Genomic DNA, 22,465 nt, shown 5'->3' with positions numbered 1-22,465 from the left:
GCGAATTTTTCCGGTCCCTAGTGATAAAGAAATACAAAATAAAGAATGTACTACACATACAGGAACACTCCACAGATCACATCTACTAAAAGTCAATTTTCAAATAATAACTACATACGTATATGAAAATTTTGGCTGGAAAAGTTTGACCAAACATCAGAACACCACAATACGGGAAAACTATGGCCAATTAGCATTGGCTAAGCGCGGGACCTTTTTTTTTTAACTGTATTGCGTTCAAGAAATGAGGGGACACTGCACGCCGCCAGGTTCGCTGACATCACTTGTCTCGCATATTTCTCACGAGTTCCCCTTTTTGGCCCTTTTACGATATTTAGTTTAACTGATGATGAGATATCACTATAATTTTTAAATAGTATTTTCTGTTCTAGGTTTGCATAAGTGCATATAATTTTTCATTGTGATTTTAAAGTCTAAATAATTTTGAATAACTGAAATACTTTTTTTTACTTAAAATGATTTGCTTTATCAAGAACCAGACACCAAAAACATTTTTTTGTTTCGTTCTATATTTTTGTATTTTGATTTATCGTAATTTTTGATTTGGGTCTTTTTTTTCCCATTATATGGATGATATACTGAATGCGACGCACATAGATTCAAGAGACTAGTAGTAATCACGCACATACTTTCTTTTGTGAGAGTTAATTTTTTTCTAAAAGAACCAACTTAGCGGTTATGTGTAAATATTGTTACGAGGCTGCTAGCGATGAGGCTGGCCAGCAAGCACGCAGGAGAGGCTCGATGCCGGCAGCGACCGTCCCTCTACTGCTGCTACACGTGAATCCGATTAGCGGCGGCCTTTCTCTCTGTCCCTCTCGAGGGTTCAGGCATGTTCCCAGAGGTCCGTCCAGGTGAAGTGGCGTAACTAGGACGCCACTGTTGTCGCAGCTGGGAGTTTCAAGTCGGCAGACCTCTGAGACCGTGACACTTCGGGAGGAAGCCAATCCTTTTGGTGGACATGATCGGAGTAATGGAAGCAATAGCCTATTCAAATTCTGTGTCTCAAAATAATAGGTAGCGGCGGAACGCAGACACGATCTTTTATCAAGCCCCGAAGGGGGGGGGGGATGTCGTTATTTCAGATGAACGCGGAGGCCAGCGAAAAAGAGCTCTGTCGTCTCGACTGTTGCGACCAATCCAACGGCCAGGGATATCGACGTTCAGCCACTCTCGTACAAAGAGATTCCAATGGGGAGGGGCTCCAACCTGTTGCCAAATAAAGTTTACAGATTCCACCTCTTACTAATCGTTAGAGACCTGTAAAATTCGCGATTTCAAATCCCTAAAGGATAGACTTCGTGATCCTGTACGCACTCGTGCAAATTACATCTGCTGATTGGTTACCGACTCGTAACACCTGTTGACTGGAATGATCGTGATTCGCTAATTCTTCCGTTAAAGATTTTTCATTGGCCCAGAATCCTTCAGATAAACTGTGGCCCAATCACTGAAGCAAAAAAAAAATATCAAAAGTATTTGGACTCTATCCTATCGCGAAATGAATCCGTGAATTTAACAGGTCTCTACTAATTGGGGGAAAACGCCAGTCTTAAGCGCTGCAAGCGAGAGAGAGAGAGAGAGAGAGAGAGAGAGAGAGAGAGAGAGAGAAAACAAAGCAGTAGTTTTTCGCGCATGAGCTTATCTAAAAACGGGTTGAGTTAAACTCTTTAATTGTGACCTTGAACCGGACACTCCACAACCTTTACAGTTGGGACGTTGTTCGGCGCGCGCGGACTCCGAGGACTGCGTTGACGGGGCGCAAGAGGCGATGTCTCCTCTGCCCGCGACTCCCTGGACGATGGACGGCGCGGGAATGCGCTATCGCGACCATCTCCGCGACAACGACCTCCATCGGCGGTCCCGGGACGAGGTTGTTTGTTTGTTTGTTTGTTTGTTTGTTTTCCCGCAGCTGCGCGGAGCGTGTGGAGAAGGGTGGGAAGGGGGGGGGCACCCATGCGTCAAGCGCGGGGAGGAATCAGAGCCGGCCGTTCATAAGGGAACCTGCTGGCAGACGGTGACTCTGACGCGGCCTCTCCCTGCGCTGATAGGCATCGCGGCGCGGTGGACCAGGGAGGCTGATTGTCAGTCATCTCTGGACCCCGGAGAGGCGCTCCTCCCCCGATGGACGTCCCCACAAAGACGCGCGTCGCGTCCCGTCGCCAGATCGCAGATAGCTCCCCCCTCCCCGTCGCACGACGAGCCAGCGAGCTTCTTCAAAGGAAGACTGCCTCTGTCCCCCCTCCTCTCTCTCCAGGAAACAAACAACCAGACTTGAGAAGAACATCTCATCGGCACGACGGTTCGCGATCTGGACATGCGTCACAGTTGCGCGGCTACAGATCTGTCAAAACACCCTCATCCTTCACACGGCAACAGTTGTGCCTCTCTGCTCGGCCATGCGACAGGAATGTTGAGCCCCTCACAGTTCTGATGTGTAAACATCTCAGCTCTCGTTGTGCGGCCTCTGTCGGGAGCAATTTCGCGAAAATGTAACGGTAGTCGATGAAAGGAAATGTGAGACAAAGATGGTGGACCCACGTGTAGCAACCTAAACCAGTATATAACAATGTTTGTAAAAAATTAATAATTTCTGGTGCATCCTAAAATTTTACCTTTCAAGACCCTAAAGAAGTTAAAACTCAAAAACGTAGGCAATGTTAATTTCTGTCCAGGGGGAAATGTCACACGTTCAGCGTTGAGTTATTTGCATGCGATATGTTTGGTACTCCAGTTGATCGGCTAGTCCTGTGGAATCAACAGTAACATCTCGTTAGACAGAATTATAGATATGTTTAAAATAAATTTGACAATTATTACTTTAAATAAATACTTTTCGCATATTTATCACGCTGATTGTTATTTTTTTAAGAATTCTACGTTAAATCTGGTGTCCAAATTTCGTATAATAAATTTATTTTCGACACGAGAACGCATGATTTGCTCGTCAACGATCATACATGTTTATACATCACTGGTGAAAACTAAATGACTTGCTCACACATATTTTTTAAAAAATATTTTAAACTGTGTATTGCAAGTGAAACACCAAAGTCAAAATACTTTTTACGGGGGTTTAATTTTTTTTAATTGACAATTAGGAGATTTGTTAAAACAAATACTTTCGAATTTGACATCTTATATGTTCGGCACATGATTATATTTTTTAATATATAAGTCTAGCATTTGTATTTGGAATTTACTCTGAAACTTTAGGTAAAATAATCAAGATGTTGCTTCTCTTTCATCGACATTAACGCAGGACATTTCAGTAAGAATAAAAAGATGGAGAGAGTCATCGCCTGAAACGTGTCGAATGCGTGGCGGGGCGGAGGGGCAGGTAGACGGCGGGAGGCACACAGGGTCGAGGTGTCGCTGCGTGGAAGCGGCACAGTCGACCCTATGTCACAGCTGTCCCGCGCGGGCCGTAAACCACGCACAATACGGCCTGTTAGCCCCCGACACCCCCCCCCCCCTCCACCGCGGGGCGGCAGGGAGCGCGAACAACACCCAACAAGTGGAGCTAGCTGGGAAGTATCACTGACGGACACAACAACGTTTTTTTTCCTAACCTAACTAAAACTAAGTGTATTCTGGAGGGGTCTGGGCAGGGAAGACTCTAAGTGCGTCTCAGGCCGAAGCCTATACGCTCTAATCATGCAGGTTATGAACCATGCAGGAGAGGAAGCATGCATCATGTGCTAGGAGGGGTATTGGCCTGCCATGGCAACGTTTTAGCCATGACTAACTCCCCCCACACTGACCATTCTAGACTAAAAATTTAGATAAGTTGGGCCCAGGTGAAACTTGCATAGACACGGGGAAAACCTTCGGCACTTACATGCGGGATGCAAGAATTTCATGCGCATTAATTACAAGCAGGTTGGTTACTGGAAACAGAAGGATGGTTGTGTCCAATAAGAATCAGCCGGTTGCAAACAAACCCCCACACCGTTGAAAATGTCCACCCTTAAATCAACGGAACAACGCTGGTTGCAAATCAATACACGTTTCTTCGTAAATTTATCGTCAACTTCGTAAACTTACGGGTAACTCATTTCACTTACCCCAGACATGAATCCACACAAATAACCTTGGTCTGTATGAAAATATTTCTAATAAAGGCAAGTTTACGCTACTATTTTTACCGTAAAAAAATAATCAGAACTATAAAGTCGAAGTACGGCGCAGTTCGTACTAAGTTTCGACCATCTGAAACAACGATATAACTATTCGTTTATTCGAGGTGAATTATTCTATTGAAAAGTCGGCCAATTTACTGTGCTTCCTAACAGTCCATAAGAAGGAATTACGATTGTGTTTTAAATGAGTTTCCCTAGAAATGTTAATTGTTACGTACTCGGAGTTGGGAACTGCCAGGAGACGGCATGTTGTGACGTAATTGAAGTCATTTTTAACCTCGTCACATGGCCATATTGTTCCACCCATAAAAAATGGCGGAAATTGTGCTTGATAACGTCATATGATGGTAAGCAAGTATTAATAAGAATCTCCGTCTTTAAAAGTTACTTTTAAAATGAAGTAATTTAAAATTGTTCCCACAATGCTGATTTTACACTTCAGTTAACTAAAGGAAAAATAGAAGGCGTCACACAATTACCATGCAGTCATGCAGTCACAGCCACCCCCTGGTTATAGGTATAACGGTTTTTTAATCTCTATGTTACACTTGAGAGAAAAGGTGTTGTCATAAGATTGGTTCTTCCACTTGCCGGAAGCGTTCGTAAAAGTACCGAATAAGGTCTATGCGCGGTTGAGTGTTGTGTTGACTGTGGATAAACTGGGCGGTTGAGTCGAGCTCAGCGCTTTATTGACTGCGTGCAGCTATGTAGCCATGGAGCTGTGTAAGTGTGTAGCCCAGCCTGTGTTTGTCCAGCTACACACTGCTGGATCTCCGGACTGTGTTTGCTCGGCTGGAGCGCTAAGAGGTGTCCAAGCAATCAAGGCTACTGAGAAGCGCCCGTGTGTTTGTGACTCAGGTGGGAAGTCAATGTGTGTGCCGGTGACAACTAGCACCGCCTCATCTCAATGCCAGGAGAACAAATAAAGGCAACAAAATGTAATAAACACTTCTGCTTTCTTAGCTGAAAATAATTTTAATGTTGCCCGTTTGTTTTCACACACAGTATAGTGTGTCCATGAAAGAATATCCCAGTTTCAATGTAATATTATAAACGTTTAATTTGGACTATTTCCAACAAAACATAAATCAAATTGAAGTTAAACTAGCCTAGATTTTTTTTTCTTACAAATGTTCAATACATTCACCTTTATATATATATATGGCACACATCCAACTTAAAAGTCCAATTCTTCCCAACTTTGGTTAACAATTCCGGAGTGGTGGAAGCAATAGTCTCTTCAATTCTATACCTCAACTCTGGCAAACCATCAGGTAGCGGCGGAACGTAGACACGATCTTTTATAAAGCTCCAAAGGGAAAAAAAAATCGCACGGCGTTACATCAGGTGAACGTGGAGGCCAGCGGAAAAGAGCTCTGTCGTCTCCACCATTACGGCCAATTGAACCGTCATCTGGCTTGAAAGAATGTCGCAACTGTAACCGGTATGAACTTTAAATTCAATTCACGTTGAACTGAAATTACTGATTCAATCTGAGCAAATTGCAGACAACAAAGCTGTACTCGCGTATGAGAAAATCTAAATCTGTTTAAGTTACTCTTAAATTATTACCTTAAATCACCACCCTACGGCGCTTACAGTTGATACTACTTAGATTTATAGCTCGGACATACTTTTATGGACATGATGTAGTTTTGGTAACACAGAAATTAATCTATCTCTTTTATTTGCATCAATTAACGATAACTGTAAATTATAACCTCCTACGCCCGAATTAATACAAGATCTCTGAAGTGATATTAATAGATTAATATAGAGGAATCCTCTTCAGCTATTGTAGCTTTACAAGTAATGTTATATTATATTCGCAACATTTATAAGTTTGTTTGTTTGTTGTGTAAGAATCCTTATCCCCAACTGTGTTTGGAATGTTGAAGGAAGGTTTTAGGATAACCTTGCATCCATGCTACTATTCTTCATATTGCGTTAGTTGCCACTGCTGTCACTGTGTAGTAAGGACTGTCTGCAATCATTATACACTGCTTGGATGTATTTTGAAGTTATTTACTCGCCTTATTTGGGTTAAGATACCCAAAGCACAATTCCTTTACTAATATAGTTAGGAAAGATTTAAGATTCTCAGTAAACGAATTCATCCTAAGCTCCGTTTTATCCTGTAAAGGTCGCCTCTAGGCCACTAGTTTCTCGTCGCGTCGGGCAGGTACTTCCCCTGAATTCTGTAGTTTTACAGTCACGTGACTCTGATGTAAGCATGGGGTTGGTTTGAGGTGGACTTCAAATCAGTGGATGAACATGGGGGAAAAATGTCAGACGGGAATAAGAATACGTCTTTATTGTAAAAAAAAATTCAGTCATGGGGACTGTCAACAGAAGTGAAAACTTAAAACTTTGCTGTTAAATGTGTAATATGACATCATTTATACGTCAAATGTACGTAAGAAAATGATTTTGGTATTATATCAGTACGATGTCAGCATGATATAATTTATCCTTACATCATTTTTTTAGTGACAACAGATGTCAGTGGTATGTAAAAATTACGTAAAAATTAATTACCTAGCTATGACTTACCAGTGACGTCAGACCTAGGTCATGTATTCACGCGGTCAGATTAACTTCACTTACTGCTACTTGTCGGTGATGCGAGCCCATACGTTTTGCCCTAACCAAAAATCACTCAACGCGGCTAAATAAGTTTTCACTTAAAAAAAAGTTTCATTTCTAGCTCGTGTTACTGCCAAAGGCATGCAGAATAATCGTCGTGACAAATGAACATCTGGAGGGTTTGTTCGGCGGCTCGAGGTGTACATATGTGTTTGCAGTCCAGGCTGTGGGGGCTCGCTACGGGGCGCCAAAGAGTGCGAGCGAAGGAAGAAGAGCACTCAAACAACGTGAGCCGCCAGAACACAGACTGCGGTAACCCCCCCCCCCCCCCTTCACCCACCCCCTCCAAACGAACCCTAGATCTGACTCTTGTAGGGCGCATCCGGCCTTAAAAAAAAAAAACTCCAACCCTTCATCGGCACTATTTCAGATAAAATGGTTCTCTGCCATAAACGCCAGGCACTTCTGGATGCATAAATTATGTCGGTGTGTTCGGGCGCCAGGCCCGCGGGAATAAAAACATCTGGGAAGAATTTAGTGGCGTGGAAGAGAGCCCGGGCAGTAAACAGCCGGCTTTACAAGCCGCGGGGAGGGGGGGTGTGTGGACTAGACCGTGGACCGCGGGGACCAGCACGCACTCCGCCGTGGACCTGTGGACCTGTGGACCTGGGTCGCCGTCGCGTGGCCGGTCCTTAGTTCGCGCGACTTCCGCCCGCAGCGCTGTCATTGCTCTGTCGTCATAGAGCATAATGCCGTCTCAGACACACCTTTCCGGCGCAAGAACAAACATTCTATTTTAAAAAGATTAATTTTGAGTGATAACATTAAAATTACAATTTCCTTGTTCTAAGTTCATCAAGAGCACCACCTGATGATAATAATATTACAAGTTAATGTCCAACGAGAAGTTAACTCAAAGACACCACCTTGGCCTCATCTGTTTTTGTCTACAATTTTTTTATATCGTTTAATATTAAACGTTTTGTCTTTGTATGAGTACAGCACATAATTTTATCTAATTTCTTGTTGTTTATAGAGACTGAATGCTACAAATATTTTCTCTTGTGAAATATTAAAATATTTTAGAACTGAATTTTTTTTTCAGAATTACTGCGTTCGAAATATTACTTTCAATAGACACTATTATATGGTTTTGGAAAAAAAATCGACAGACATCAATATTTTAAAAATAATAAAACTTGTTATAATTAGCGATGGTTTACAAAGTAAGATTTGTGATGTTAACAAGCAGGGTAGTATTAGTCTGACAACAACGTGCGCCATTTTTTATGTATGCAGTCTAAGAGGAAGGCGCAGTGGACATTCCTTAGAGCTGAGTCACGTGACAATATAAGATACTCGTCTATTTTTAACTATCTCAACACAAACTCATAAACTGACTTTATAATCTCTTCAATAAACTATCACTTACTAAATCAAATTGTATTTTTCAAATTGTACATTCTTCGTGCACGTTATTAGAATAAAATTACGTGACTGAAATTTTACGATGCGGGCGCAGCATGCAAATAAATCGACAAGAAGAAAAAAGGCTACATACAAATAAATATAAAAAAGTTCTTTTAAATCATATACTTCAGTGAATGATACTGAATACTGGTCCACATGACTGATAATATTTATTTATTGTGAATATTTGATAGAAATTTTGTTAGTAAACTTTTTGAAGTGTATTTATTTAAGTGAGTTTATGTTCCCGTATGTATAATTTGTTTGCATTATAAATTATAATTTATTACATTATTATTTAATAGATAATTAAAATTAATACATTAGATTAAACATTTAGCATATTCATTGTTTTAATTATTATCTAATTCCAATTTATCTCAAATTTTATACTTGTGTTTATATTAATATTGAATACTGAGTATTTAATTTAGGATGTTAATTTGATTGGATTTATACTTTACCAACTGTATTTAGACTATCACTCCAGTCATTTTATTGTTTCAGTTCTATAAATTATTTGCATGCAAAATTAAAGTAGTTGTTTATTACGCCAAGTAAGTATAACTTCAAACGCACCAATTTTTAATTTTCTACTCGAAGCCAAACAAAATTATCATATTTTTGGAAGGTTCAAGTGATACAAATACTGCAGGAAGGCGTTGATATCAGACAACCTTCTTTCTATTGGTGCTCTTCGCAGAACGCCAGAAAGGCACTAAACGCACTAAATGACGTATTATGTAAGTATAAGAATGATTAAAGTGAAACTGATTGAAAAACTTAATATATATATGTAGCAAAAGTAAAAACTATACATGTAACTTTTTATTAAATTTAAATAAAATAACTGAGTATATAAGTTATACGAGACATACTGTATTTTTAGTTACAATCACCGGACACAGACGCATATTCTGATTATGAGAAAGACTGTTCTACGAGGCAGCAACTGTTCGGGATGAGCACACTGCGACTCTCTCTCTCTCTCTCTCTCTCTCTCTCACACACACACACACACACACACGCACACACACACACACACAAACACACAGAGGCCGACCTTATCGAATGGACGGATTCCAGACCCGAAACTTAGAGAAGTCTTGTTGCAGTCTTCTCTGGCATCTTACTTCTTGGTTTATTTTCGCATTGTGTTATTTTTTATCATCTTGTTTTATTTTCTACTTTATATGCTTGTTCGAGTTCACTTCTACCACGCATCTTCATATTTTCTTTGTCGTTATTTATATTCCTTCGATATTTATTTGACAATGATATATCGTCCTAATCTATGTTTACTGTGAATGTTCCTACTTTTGAAATTTTTTTGTGTGTTAGTGTCTGCCATGCCTGTGGTGGCAAGGATCTATGTTTTAATTCTCAGATCCAGGGGTGTGATGATATAATCTCTTCCCCCCCCCCTTTTTTTTAAGTCCTCATAATGGAGGTACTATAGAAACTGTAAAGCGAACCTAAAGAATCATAATCCCTTCTCCCGCCAAAATTAAATCCTATAGCTACTATGCTCATGTCTAGAGAAGTCTTGTGTAGTCTTGTGTTTTGTTTTGTAACTGTCCCATGAGTTTTATTCAGTTGTGTTATCCTGTCATTCGTGATTTGTGTTGACTCATGCTAGGCAATGGCAAACTTCTATTTAAATTCACAGAGATATAACGAGGCCCTTAGATGCAAACCTTCGATATCTCTGAGGGATAAATTGAATCCAATGTATTATAATATAATTATATTATACTATAAGCAAACGCCACAATCAATGTTCTCTTGTAATTCGTTATATTGTTTCCAAAATCACCTTTTGCGAGTTAGACACGCTATAAAATATTGCGGAAGTGGTAAGGAACTATTCACGAAAATGTATTGACAAACTGGTAAGTTATTTTATACTATTGCATACTAAAACATAACATTTTTGCAGCCACGATTTCACTTCAGTTAAATAAGGCAGATAAGTTTATAATTTATGTTTGTAAAAAAAATCCCAACAGTTTTGCAGATAGTGTTTTTTAAAGAGAGTTGTCAAACTGGTCATATACTTTACGGCCTCCTTAACGAAGTAAGCTATTGTAATAGTGGCATATTTAAAAAAAAAAAAAACACTTCCCAACTGGAAGCACGCAGATATGGGACATGAAGAGGCGCGTATCGCGGAAGAATACACGTGCGTCGCTCTGATAGCCCGCGGCGCTACTTGCGAGCGAGTCGCACTATCTCCTTCGCGTGTAGAAACTAGTTCCTCCCAGGGACTTAGTGCACGATTTTGTCCTAAGTGAAACTTATTTACAGCCGGCAGTAGGAAGAGTGGGCGAGCACTCTTTAGAGCGTAACGGAAATCGCCACGCTCGGTGGCGGAAAGTAGGATTATTGAGCGCCACACTCCTTACTCTCGACAAACTCTACAATGCTGCATTTTTTTTCAGTTAAGCTGCAAAAAACAAGCTGTTTTCTCTCTAAAGATAAAATTCAGTTCAATATTTAGAACTGAGGAAATTTTATAACCGTATGCGAAAGCGGTAGTGTGTTTTTATTATGTCTTAACCTGACAAATTTTGTGGAGTTCCAGATGTTTCGTGTGTCACAATAATTTCATGTCCTTTCTCGGGCTGTACACAGGGTAAATGATACACGAGTATGGTTGCGAAATTATAAATAAATAAAAACAACAATTAAATCAAAAGATGGCCTCTCGTTAAACTGGCTGCAGGAGTTAAAACTTATGAGGGATTTAACATGTAACTTACTAATTTACGGTTATTATTGTACAGGAAATAACGAACGGACATCGATCTTACGCGCGCTCCAAAGGCAGAGATGGCACTTAATTTCTGAACGCGACTCACGCGTAGTTCTGCACCCGCCGCTAGAACTCGCTACCGGAGCAGCTACGTCGATTATAGAATCATTCGAAATGGAGAACGAAAGGTTAAACTGTATAATGAAATGCTTTCTAGAAAAACGAAAAAAATACTTTTTTAAAAAATGCTAAACCCCGGTTTCGGCCCTATTTCTGACAAGAGATTTTATTAAAATGCGTCCCACCTTGTAGATTGTACTGTAGGTATAGTTTCCGCACGCGTTAAATGACTGTACATTATTAACTATTAAAGGATAGTTGTACGATTATAAATTTTTATTTTCTATTACTTATGCGAATTTGTCGAAATTAATTTCCTAGCAAACGTAATTAATTTAATATTACTTTAAGTAAAAAAAAGAGGTTATAGGCATGTCTAATATGAACTAATCAAGGCAATGGACTGAGATATGTATTTAATAATACTATAGCAATACAATAAACAAATAAAACGTATTCATATATTTTTTTCTGAAAGCTCAGTTTGTATAATCCAGTAATCTGTATTTTTAAAAAAAATTGAAAAATAAAGAGAAAACAAACTTTTCTCCTGCCGGGTCGTTTAGCTTAGTAACCGCGCAGTATCACGACGTTGGTCTGGTTCAGTAGGTACCCCCCCCCCCCCCTCCTTGTCGACCAGACAGAGGTCCACTGACGGCCGACCACGCCGCCTGCACGCGAGCATCCGGGAGTCGCAGCTCGCACCCACCCTGTACTCACACCCGGGCTCAGTCGCCTGTTGGGTCAGGTCGGGTCAGGCTATCGTAGGTTGGGGCGAAGTTCTCACCGCCCCTCCCTTCCCCCTGCTCACAACACACTGCAGAAAAGAGTGAGAAGAACGATAGCGAAGCACGCTGCTGGCGAGTGGCTGGCCACAGCGCCACGCCAGAGCGCCTCGCCATAGCGACACGCCAGAGCCACGCCATAGCGACACGCCAGAGCCACGCCATAGCGACATGCCATAGCGCCACGTCATAGCGCTTCAATGACCTCTAGGACAGTAGACTCCATGATCGTCTGCGTATTCGGGAAAAATTACACCTGCTCATTGGCTACTGACTCGTGACACCTGTTACCTGGGAGGCTTGTGATTCGATACTTTTTTTTTTTTTGCGTCGGGGGGGGGGGGGGGGGGGTATTCATCGGCTCAGAGTCCTTCTGACCAATCAAAGAAGCAGCCAAAAAAAGTGATTTGTAGAGACCTGAAAATTTCGCGGATTCATTTCGTGTCATGCCAAAATTCAAATAATTATACCTTGGAGCTGCTTCTGCCATTGGTTCACTGTTAATCTGGAGGACTGAGGGCCAATAATTAGAGACCCTCACTCATAGAAGTGTCGAATCACGGGCCACCCAGTCGAGACGACCCACAAGTCAACAGCCAATGAACAGTTGGCATTTGCCCGAGTGTGTAGTGGATATTGGAGTTTATCCTGGAGGTCGTCGAACCCCTTCGAATTTTTTTTTTCCGGTCTCTTTAACTGATTGGATTCTAGCTTATCGCGAGTTGCAAAACGCGGAAAAAAAAATTTTCCGAGTGTCTCTACCCTCTAGGCGTCGCCACGGTGACTTCCCTGAGAGAGAGAGAGAGAGAGAGAGAGAGAGAGAGAGAGAGAGAGAGAGAGAGAGAGAGAGAGAGAGAGGTGGGTGCCCCCGGCCGCAGACACGGCTCGCCGGAGACGCAGTAAAAACAGCGCCGGGCGCGCACCGCCGCCCCTGCTGGCCACAGACAGGGCGCCCTCAGCAGACACTGCTGCCTCGTCGCGTCGACTCGACCGCAACCCATCTCCCGGCCAGGGGAGCAGACCGGCAACCGTTCTGACCATCCCTGCCCTGCGCGAGGCTACAAACTGATACTAATAATAATAATAATAAACATTTATTTTCCATTTTTTTTTACACTTTGTTGACAATATTCACTTAATCGACCAGGAAATTTAGCACTTTACGAAAGCAAGCTCGTACGTGAGTGCATCTAGTCACTTCAAATTACATTCTGTATTTGGACGATTGTAAACATTTGTAAATGCATCATAACTGAGAAATGAATAATATATATAAAATATAATCTAAAAAACTTTACATTAGCTATATAAAGATGAAATTTAAAAAAAGAGCAATTTATTAAAATTCATTATTATGTATAAACAAAAAAAACGTATAAATTATAACATTGTTACATGAATAAATTAAAATATGATGAAATAAAAATTAGTATGTATTAGTATGGATTTCAACGCATTCTGGCGGACGTTTCGCAACCATCGATACCATTTTTACCGCAAAAAATAATTCCGCGTGCTAGAGATATCAGCATCATCGCACGAAACTATAAACACCTTTCTAATTTTTTACAAGCACTTTTCAATTAATTTCGGTCTCGTGTGGACTCCACGCTCATGTTTGTTTATTTTTTTAATTACGGAGTTTAATTAGTTGTACGCTGAATTATAAGTAGGGCCATGCATATTTCGCGAAAAGATTCCGAGACTAGCTGATAGTTAAAACACTGTAGCATCGTCTGTGTTTAGTGATTGGACTAGTTTCATTCAGGTACATGACGATTATTAAAACACCAATCACATTAATTCATTGCGGAAGCAAATATGTCCTGAGTGGCTCAGCCAAATAAGGCAACTACTTCTCTCGCAGACGGCCGCCAATCACAAAGGAAGAGACCGCTTGCCTTCAAATAAGCGTTGAGAGGATTCTTTTCATTTTTCTCTCTCGTGAGGAATGCCTGACGCTGCGAATCATGAGAAAATTTTGTCACTGAAATCACATCATCCCATCACTCGTTTCCGAGTCTAAAAGTTTCTGTCCAGTCGTGAGTAGTATACGAATGTATGTTCTGGAACATGGCTTCTGGCTGTGGATTGATGATTGTCGTCCGCCATCTTGGATTGTGACGTCACGGCGGCCATCTTGGATGACCTTGACCTTGACCTTTGACCTTGACCTTTAATTTGATCCTCAAAAATCGCCAAAATCCGCCAAAATTGGGCAAAATTGGCCCAAAATTCCTCAAAATTCGCCAAAATTTACATTTCTGTGGAAAAAAATTCCGCCAAAAAATCTCAAAAAATTCCACAAATTAAAAATTTCTCTTTTCGAGGGAAAAATTTCCCGTTTCGAGGGAAAAATTCCCGTTTTTAGTCCTTAAAAATCCCAGCGGCTGAAAATTCCTAAAACTGGCTTAAGAATCCTTAACTCAAACCTCAGTTAAGCCATTTATAGGATTATGACGTCACCGTTGCATTTTCCGTTACGCCCGCCATCTTGAAAATCCGCAATTTTTATGTTAGAAAATCGGGAAAAATTTTAAAAATCATTAAAAAAATTATTTGATCGAATTAAAAAAAATATTAAAAACCACTGTTGCAGTTATCGTTACGGTCGCCATCTTGGATTATATAAATGTTGCATATTTCGTTACACCCGCCATCTTGGTTGAGTACCATGTCATTCTTACACTTTACGTTACGACCACCATATTGGATCCTTTTAATGTTGCAATTATCGTTATGGTCGCCATCTTGAAATTTAGTCACCATCTTGAAATTTAGACGCCATCTTGGAAATCCGTAATTTTTATGTTAGAAAATCGGGAAAAATTCCAAAATTCATCAAAAAATTATCGTAATAGAATTCTGATTGATTATATCGATGTACGTCCTTGGTTCGAAACCGATGAGAGCAAAAAATAAAAAAAATCAGATCCTTCCTCCACAGAAGCCACCTACAGACTGACCTACCACCACCCATAACTAGGTATTTACCATCAGCTGGTATGACATCATGTCCGCCATCTTGTCTTTGTCCGCTGGAGGGAACCATCTTGTTTTCGTCTGCTAGAGTGTGCTGGAGTCATGTTAGTATAATGTTCTGTTCACCATAACTTTGACCTTGACCTTGAACTTTGACCTTGACCTTGGACTTTGACCTTGACCTTGAAATTTGACCTTGACCTTGAACTTTGACCTTGACCTTAAACTTTGACCTTGACCTTTGACCTTGACCTTGAAATTTGACCTTGACCTTGATGTCCATCACGGATCCGTCATTTTATGTTCAGTACAAGTTACCAGGAGCTACCACATGCTAGTGGTCATTGCCACCATCATGTTTTCGTCTGCTGGAGGACTCCATATTGTGTGTACTCGTCTTACCGTCATGATAATTTTTTAATAACATGCTACAGTGCAGTAATCATTTATTATTACTGAGGTGCCCGACATCTTGAAATTCGGCCGACATCTTGAAATCATGTAATTATTTAGTTAGAAATGCGGGAAAAATTCCAATAGTCTCCGAAAAAATCAATTATTAATTTACAAATTGAATCGATGGATCCCTGTCCACGGTTCGATTCTTGACCAGAGTCAGTTGTAACTAATTATTAAATAAATGTTAGGTTCTGTTTTCCATTACCTTTCGCGGAGTTAATTAATCATTCACTCTACGAAAAAAAAAAACTCAAGTCAATATACCGGACCAACGAATTAAATCAGTGCCGATTAGCCTATTATGAAAGTCTAATTTTTCAATAATCTGAATAACATATAAACCGTTCATGTACAAAGCCACACATATAGATCAATTGTCTTCAGTCCATGAGACCGAGTCATGTCATTATCAGACGTATAGGCTAGTCATTTCAGGACCACATGACCTTCGTAATCCATCGTGACATTTTTATACATTCTAAAGGACCAAGTGACCTTGAAAAATATTTTATTAACACCAAGAGGTGATAAACTAGTATATATTCAATCACTACATTTAGTACTACGCGCAATCAACAAAAAAGGAAGCACCAACAACGAAAAGACAGCACCACCAACGAAAAGGAAGCACATTTGGAAGCACCGACAAAGAAAAGGCAGCACCGACAACGAAAAGGAAGCACATTTGGAAGCACCGACAAAGAAAAGACAGCACATTTGGAAGCACCGTCAACGAAAAGGCAGCACCGACAACGAAAAGGAAGCACATTTGGAAGCACTGACAACGAAAAGGCAGCACCGACAACGAAAAGGAAGCACATTTGGAAGCACCGACAAAGAAAAGGCAGCACCGACAACGAAAAGGAAGCACATTTGGAAGCACCGACAAAGAAAAGACAGCACATTTGGAAGCACCGTCAACGAAAAGGCAGCACCGACAACGAAAAGGAAGCACATTTGGAAGCACCGACAAAGAAAAGGCAGCACCGCCAACGAAAAGGAAGCACATTTGGAAGCACCGACAAAGAAAAGACAGCACTGACAACGAAAAGGAAGCACATTTGGAAGCACCGTCAACGAAAAGGCAGCACCGACATCGAAAAGGAAGCACATTTGGAAGCACTGACAACGAAAAGGCAGCACCGACAACGAAAAGGAAGCACATTTGGAAGCAGTGACAACGAAAAGGCAGCACCGACAACGAAAAGGAAGCACATTTGGAAGCACTGACAACGAAAAGGCAGCACCGACAACGAAAAGGAAGCACATTTGGAAGCACCGACAAAGAAAAGGCAGCACCGACAACGAAAAGGAAGCACATTTGGAAGCACCGACAAAGAAAAGACAGCACATTTGGAAGCACCGTCAACGAAAAGGCAGCACCGACAACGAAAAGGAAGCACATTTGGAAGCACTGACAACGAAAAGGCAGCACCGACAACGAAAAGGAAGCACATTTGGAAGCACTGACAACGAAAAGACAGCACCGACAACGAAAAGGCAGCACATTTGGAAGCACTGACAACGAAAAGGCAGCACAGGCATCGAAAAGGAAGCACATTTGGAAGCACCGACAACGAAAAGGCAGCACCGCCAACGAAAATGCAGCTCATTTGGAAGCACCGACATCGAAAAGGAAGCACCATCAACGAAAAGGCCGCACCATCAACGAAAAGGAAACACATTTGGAAGCACAAGTTACGAGAACTTAGTCTTAGTTAGAAATCTGAATACAAAAAAAAAAACATTAAATTTTTATAATTGCAATTATTTATTTCTTTACATTATACAAATACAAGTAAAACAAGCCATTATTATATGTAGCCAGCTTTCCTCAGTTCTTTGAGTATGAATGATATTTCTTTGATGCACGAATAGTTTCCTGCACAAAGCGAGTCATGTAGAAGTCTTAGCCGGTCAACCAATATGTTTGGATCGTTCCATGAAGTGTAATCAGTCTCTTCTACCACCATCTTACTTGTTTGATTATTATAAATATTATTTTCTCTGGTGTCTTCCGTTTTAACACCATCCTCAGGGTAACTTTCATTATCGAGACAATGATCATCACAAGCTTGATCCGATTTATTTAATATATCACGTTGTTTCCATCGTTTCGGTCTCAGGACACCACCACAGTCTTCGATCTTGCCTGCTTTAGTTGCTTCATCACAGTCTATACCTTTGTCAACAGCCGCAGAGTCACTGTAGCAATCACCGTAGAAGGCATCATCTTCACCCAGATTACCGTAAGAATTCGATGACAATGATGTCGAAGCGTCTTCATCATCTTCATGCTTCCTTTTTAGGAGTCCATCATTTTTACAAAGTAGGAAAGATCTACTTGAATTCGGCTGGAATATATTCTCACTTTTTACGTTAAAGATTCTTCCATTGTCTTCATTCTTCCATAAATCATAATCATCCTTCAATTTAAGTTCTTTGTCGAGATCGGAAGAACCGCGATCATAATCTCTCCCAAGACAAGGAAAATTATTGTCGTAATGCAGATCACTCTTCCTTAGTCTAGTAGAGCCATCGTTGTCCTCTAGCTTGTACACAGGCTTGACGTTACAAGTTCTGTCATGTCTTTTTAAGCTCTCTCTCCGCGTAAACGACTTGCTACATCGAACACAACTTATCATATTACGTAGTGGATTTTTATCACAGTCATTCTTCTCGTGTTGTCTTCCATTCTTTCTCAAGATAAATTCTTTGCTGCAAAACTTACACCTGTGTCCTTTCGTTACAGCAACAGTCACCGAATCAGGATTCATATTAGTTACTGAGACTATGGTCAGATGCAAACTGAATTAATTAAATTAGATACATTACTTAAATATAATTTTTAATATTTCATCTGCAAGAATTAAGTTACATCATACAAAAGAAATTGTTACATGTGGTCTCGATTATTAGCATGTGATGTCGACACGTGTTGTGTTGAGCCATAATTTATTTAGTTGTTTTATGTGGTATGCGGGAAGCTCACTAACGATCGCAAAACAAGGATGGCTTCGCTAGACATCAAGGAGAAGGAAGTTCGTCTTACATGTTAGTGCTCCACGGATGTCTCATGACATATTATTTGACTGAGTAATGGTTGCTTAATTTTTATTTCCACCTGGTAAAAAAATTACAAGTGCTGATTTAGTAACAGATATTCTCGAATTAAATGTAACTCTAAATAACATGTCATGACTCATTAGGTAAAAAATCCGTCATGCAGAGAGCGGTTTCTCATAATAGACAGAAACACTTGAAGAAACCACAAGAATAATCAGGAGTTCATGGAGAAATCCATCATAATATTGAAAAAATAATAGGGAGCACACGGAGAAAACCATCTCACGTTTCTTTGTTATCATATAAATACAGAAAAAATATTTAATAATAAAATAAATTAATAAAAAAATTTAAATTGAAAAAAAATTAAATTGAAAGCAGGAATAATCAGGAGCACACGGAGAAAACCATCATAATATTGACATGGATAATCAGATGCACTCGGAGAAAACCACCACACGTTTTCTTTGATATCATAAAATTACAGGGAAAATTTTTTTTAAAAAATAAATAAAAAAAATTCAAAAAAGGAAAAAATTACCAAAATACATAAATAGATTCTGCTAGCTTGTGAACTTCTCATTGTGTAACAAAGATAGAGTTCTAGTACAAGCCAGAATTTTATGTATTTTGGTAATTTTTTCCTTTTTTGAATTTTTTTTATTTATTTTTAAAAAAATTTTCCCTGTAATTTTATGATATCAAAGAAAACGTGTGGTGGTTTTCTCCGAGTGCATCTGATTATCCATGTCAATATTATGATGGTTTTCTCCGTGTGCTCCTGATTATTCCTGCTTTCAATTTAATTTTTTTTCAATTTAAATTTTTTTATTAATTTATTTTATTATTAAATATTTTTTCTGTATTTATATGATAACAAAGAAACGTGAGATGGTTTTCTCCGTGTGCTCCCTATTATTTTTTCAATATTATGATGGATTTCTCCATGAACTCCTGATTATTCCTGTGGTTTCTTCAAGTGTTTCTGTCTATTATGAGAAACCGCTCTCTGCATGACGGATTTTTTACCTAATGAGTCATGACATGTTATTTAGAGTTACATTTAATTCGAGAATATCTGTTACTAAATCAGCACTTGTAATTTTTTTACCAGGTGGAAATAAAAATTAAGCAACCATTACTCAGTCAAATAATATGTCATGAGACATCCGTGGAGCACTAACATGTAAGACGAACTTCCTTCTCCTTGATGTCTAGCGAAGCCATCCTTGTTTTGCGATCGTTAGTGAGCTTCCCGCATACCACATAAAACAACTAAATAAATTATGGCTCAACACAACACGTGTCGACATCACATGCTAATAATCGAGACCACATGTAACAATTTCTTTTGTATGATGTAACTTAATTCTTGCAGATGAAATATTAAAAATTATATTTAAGTAATGTATCTAATTTAATTAATTCAGTTTGCATCTGAACATAGTCTCAGTAACTAATATGAATCCTGATTCGGTGACTGTTGCTGTAACGAAAGGACACAGTTGTAAGTTTTGCAGCAAAGAATTTATCTTGAGAAAGAATGGAAGACAACACGAGAAGAATGACTGTGATAAAAATCCACTACGTAATATGATAAGTTGTGTTCGATGTAGCAAGTCGTTTACGCGGAGAGAGAGCTTAAAAAGACATGACAGAACTTGTAACGTCAAGCCTGTGTACAAGCTAGAGGACAACGATGGCTCTACTAGACTAAGGAAGAGTGATCTGCATTACGACAATAATTTTCCTTGTCTTGGGAGAGATTATGATCGCGGTTCTTCCGATCTCGACAAAGAACTTAAATTGAAGGATGATTATGATTTATGGAAGAATGAAGACAATGGAAGAATCTTTAACGTAAAAAGTGAGAATATATTCCAGCCGAATTCAAGTAGATCTTTCCTACTTTGTAAAAATGATGGACTCCTAAAAAGGAAGCATGAAGATGATGAAGACGCTTCGACATCATCGTCATCGAATTCTTACGGTAATCTGGGTGAAGATGATGCCTTCTACGGTGATTGCTACAGTGACTCTGCGGCTGTTGACAAAGGTATAGACTGTGATGAAGCAACTAAAGCAGGCAAGATCGAAGACTGTGGTGGTGTCCTGAGACCGAAACGATGGAAACAACGTGATATATTAAATAAATCGGATCAAGCTTGTGATGATCATTGTCTCGATAATGAAAGTTACCCTGAGGATGGTGTTAAAACGGAAGACACCAGAGAAAATAATATTTATAATAATCAAACAAGTAAGATGGTGGTAGAAGAGACTGATTACACTTCATGGAACGATCCAAACATATTGGTTGACCGGCTAAGACTTCTACATGACTCGCTTTGTGCAGGAAACTATTCGTGCATCAAAGAAATATCATTCATACTCAAAGAACTGAGGAAAGCTGGCTACATATAATAATGGCTTGTTTTACTTGTATTTGTATAATGTAAAGAAATAAATAATTGCAATTATAAAAATTTAATGTTTTTTTTTTTTGTATTCAGATTTCTAACTAAGACTAAGTTCTCGTAACTTGTGCTTCCAAATGTGTTTCCTTTTCGTTGATGGTGCGGCCTTTTCGTTGATGGTGCTTCCTTTTCGATGTCGGTGCTTCCAAATGAGCTGCATTTTCGTTGGCGGTGCTGCCTTTTCGTTGTCGGTGCTTCCAAATGTGCTTCCTTTTCGATGCCTGTGCTGCCTTTTCGTTGTCAGTGCTTCCAAATGTGCTGCCTTTTCGTTGTCGGTGCTGTCTTTTCGTTGTCAGTGCTTCCAAATGTGCTTCCTTTTCGTTGTCGGTGCTGCCTTTTCGTTGTCAGTGCTTCCAAATGTGCTTCCTTTTCGTTGTCGGTGCTGCCTTTTCGTTGACGGTGCTTCCAAATGTGCTGTCTTTTCTTTGTCGGTGCTTCCAAATGTGCTTCCTTTTCGTTGTCGGTGCTGCCTTTTCTTTGTCGGTGCTTCCAAATGTGCTTCCTTTTCGTTGTCGGTGCTGCCTTTTCGTTGTCAGTGCTTCCAAATGTGCTTCCTTTTCGTTGTCGGTGCTGCCTTTTCGTTGTCACTGCTTCCAAATGTGCTTCCTTTTCGTTGTCGGTGCTGCCTTTTCGTTGTCAGTGCTTCCAAATGTGCTTCCTTTTCGATGTCGGTGCTGCCTTTTCGTTGACGGTGCTTCCAAATGTGCTTCCTTTTCGTTGTCAGTGCTGTCTTTTCTTTGTCGGTGCTTCCAAATGTGCTTCCTTTTCGTTGGCGGTGCTGCCTTTTCTTTGTCGGTGCTTCCAAATGTGCTTCCTTTTCGTTGTCGGTGCTGCCTTTTCGTTGACGGTGCTTCCAAATGTGCTGTCTTTTCTTTGTCGGTGCTTCCAAATGTGCTTCCTTTTCGTTGTCGGTGCTGCCTTTTCTTTGTCGGTGCTTCCAAATGTGCTTCCTTTTCGTTGTCGGTGCTGCCTTTTCGTTGTCAGTGCTTCCAAATGTGCTTCCTTTTCGTTGTCGGTGCTGCCTTTTCGTTGACGGTGCTTCCAAATGTGCTGTCTTTTCTTTGTCGGTGCTTCCAAATGTGCTTCCTTTTCGTTGTCGGTGCTGCCTTTTCTTTGTCGGTGCTTCCAAATGTGCTTCCTTTTCGTTGGTGGTGCTGTCTTTTCGTTGTTGGTGCTTCCTTTTTTGTTGATTGCGCGTAGTACTAAATGTAGTGATTGAATATATACTAGTTTATCACCTCTTGGTGTTAATAAAATATTTTTCAAGGTCACTTGGTCCTTTAGAATGTATAAAAATGTCACGATGGATTACGAAGGTCATGTGGTCCTGAAATGACTAGCCTATACGTCTGATAATGACATGACTCGGTCTCATGGACTGAAGACAATTGATCTATATGTGTGGCTTTGTACATGAACGGTTTATATGTTATTCAGATTATTGAAAAATTAGACTTTCATAATAGGCTAATCGGCACTGATTTAATTCGTTGGTCCGGTATATTGACTTGAGTTTTTTTTTTTCGTAGAGTGAATGATTAATTAACTCCGCGAAAGGTAATGGAAAACAGAACCTAACATTTATTTAATAATTAGTTACAA

General features: G+C 39.9%; 1 protein-coding gene across 3 annotated transcripts in view; it reads right to left on the bottom strand.

Moving 5' to 3' along the window:
* LOC134538086 (LIM/homeobox protein Lhx9-like) overlaps nucleotides 1–22,465 on the bottom strand; it is a 125,976-nt gene that overhangs the window by 63,044 nt on the left and 40,467 nt on the right. The gene's annotated exons all lie outside the window — the stretch shown is intronic.

This window comes from Bacillus rossius, chromosome 13, assembly GCF_032445375.1.
Source record: "Bacillus rossius redtenbacheri isolate Brsri chromosome 13, Brsri_v3, whole genome shotgun sequence".
Classification (NCBI taxonomy): Eukaryota; Metazoa; Arthropoda; class Insecta; order Phasmatodea; family Bacillidae; genus Bacillus; species Bacillus rossius.
The sequence above is the reverse complement of the archived record's forward strand: the minus strand, read 5'-3'. Positions and strand labels throughout refer to the sequence as shown.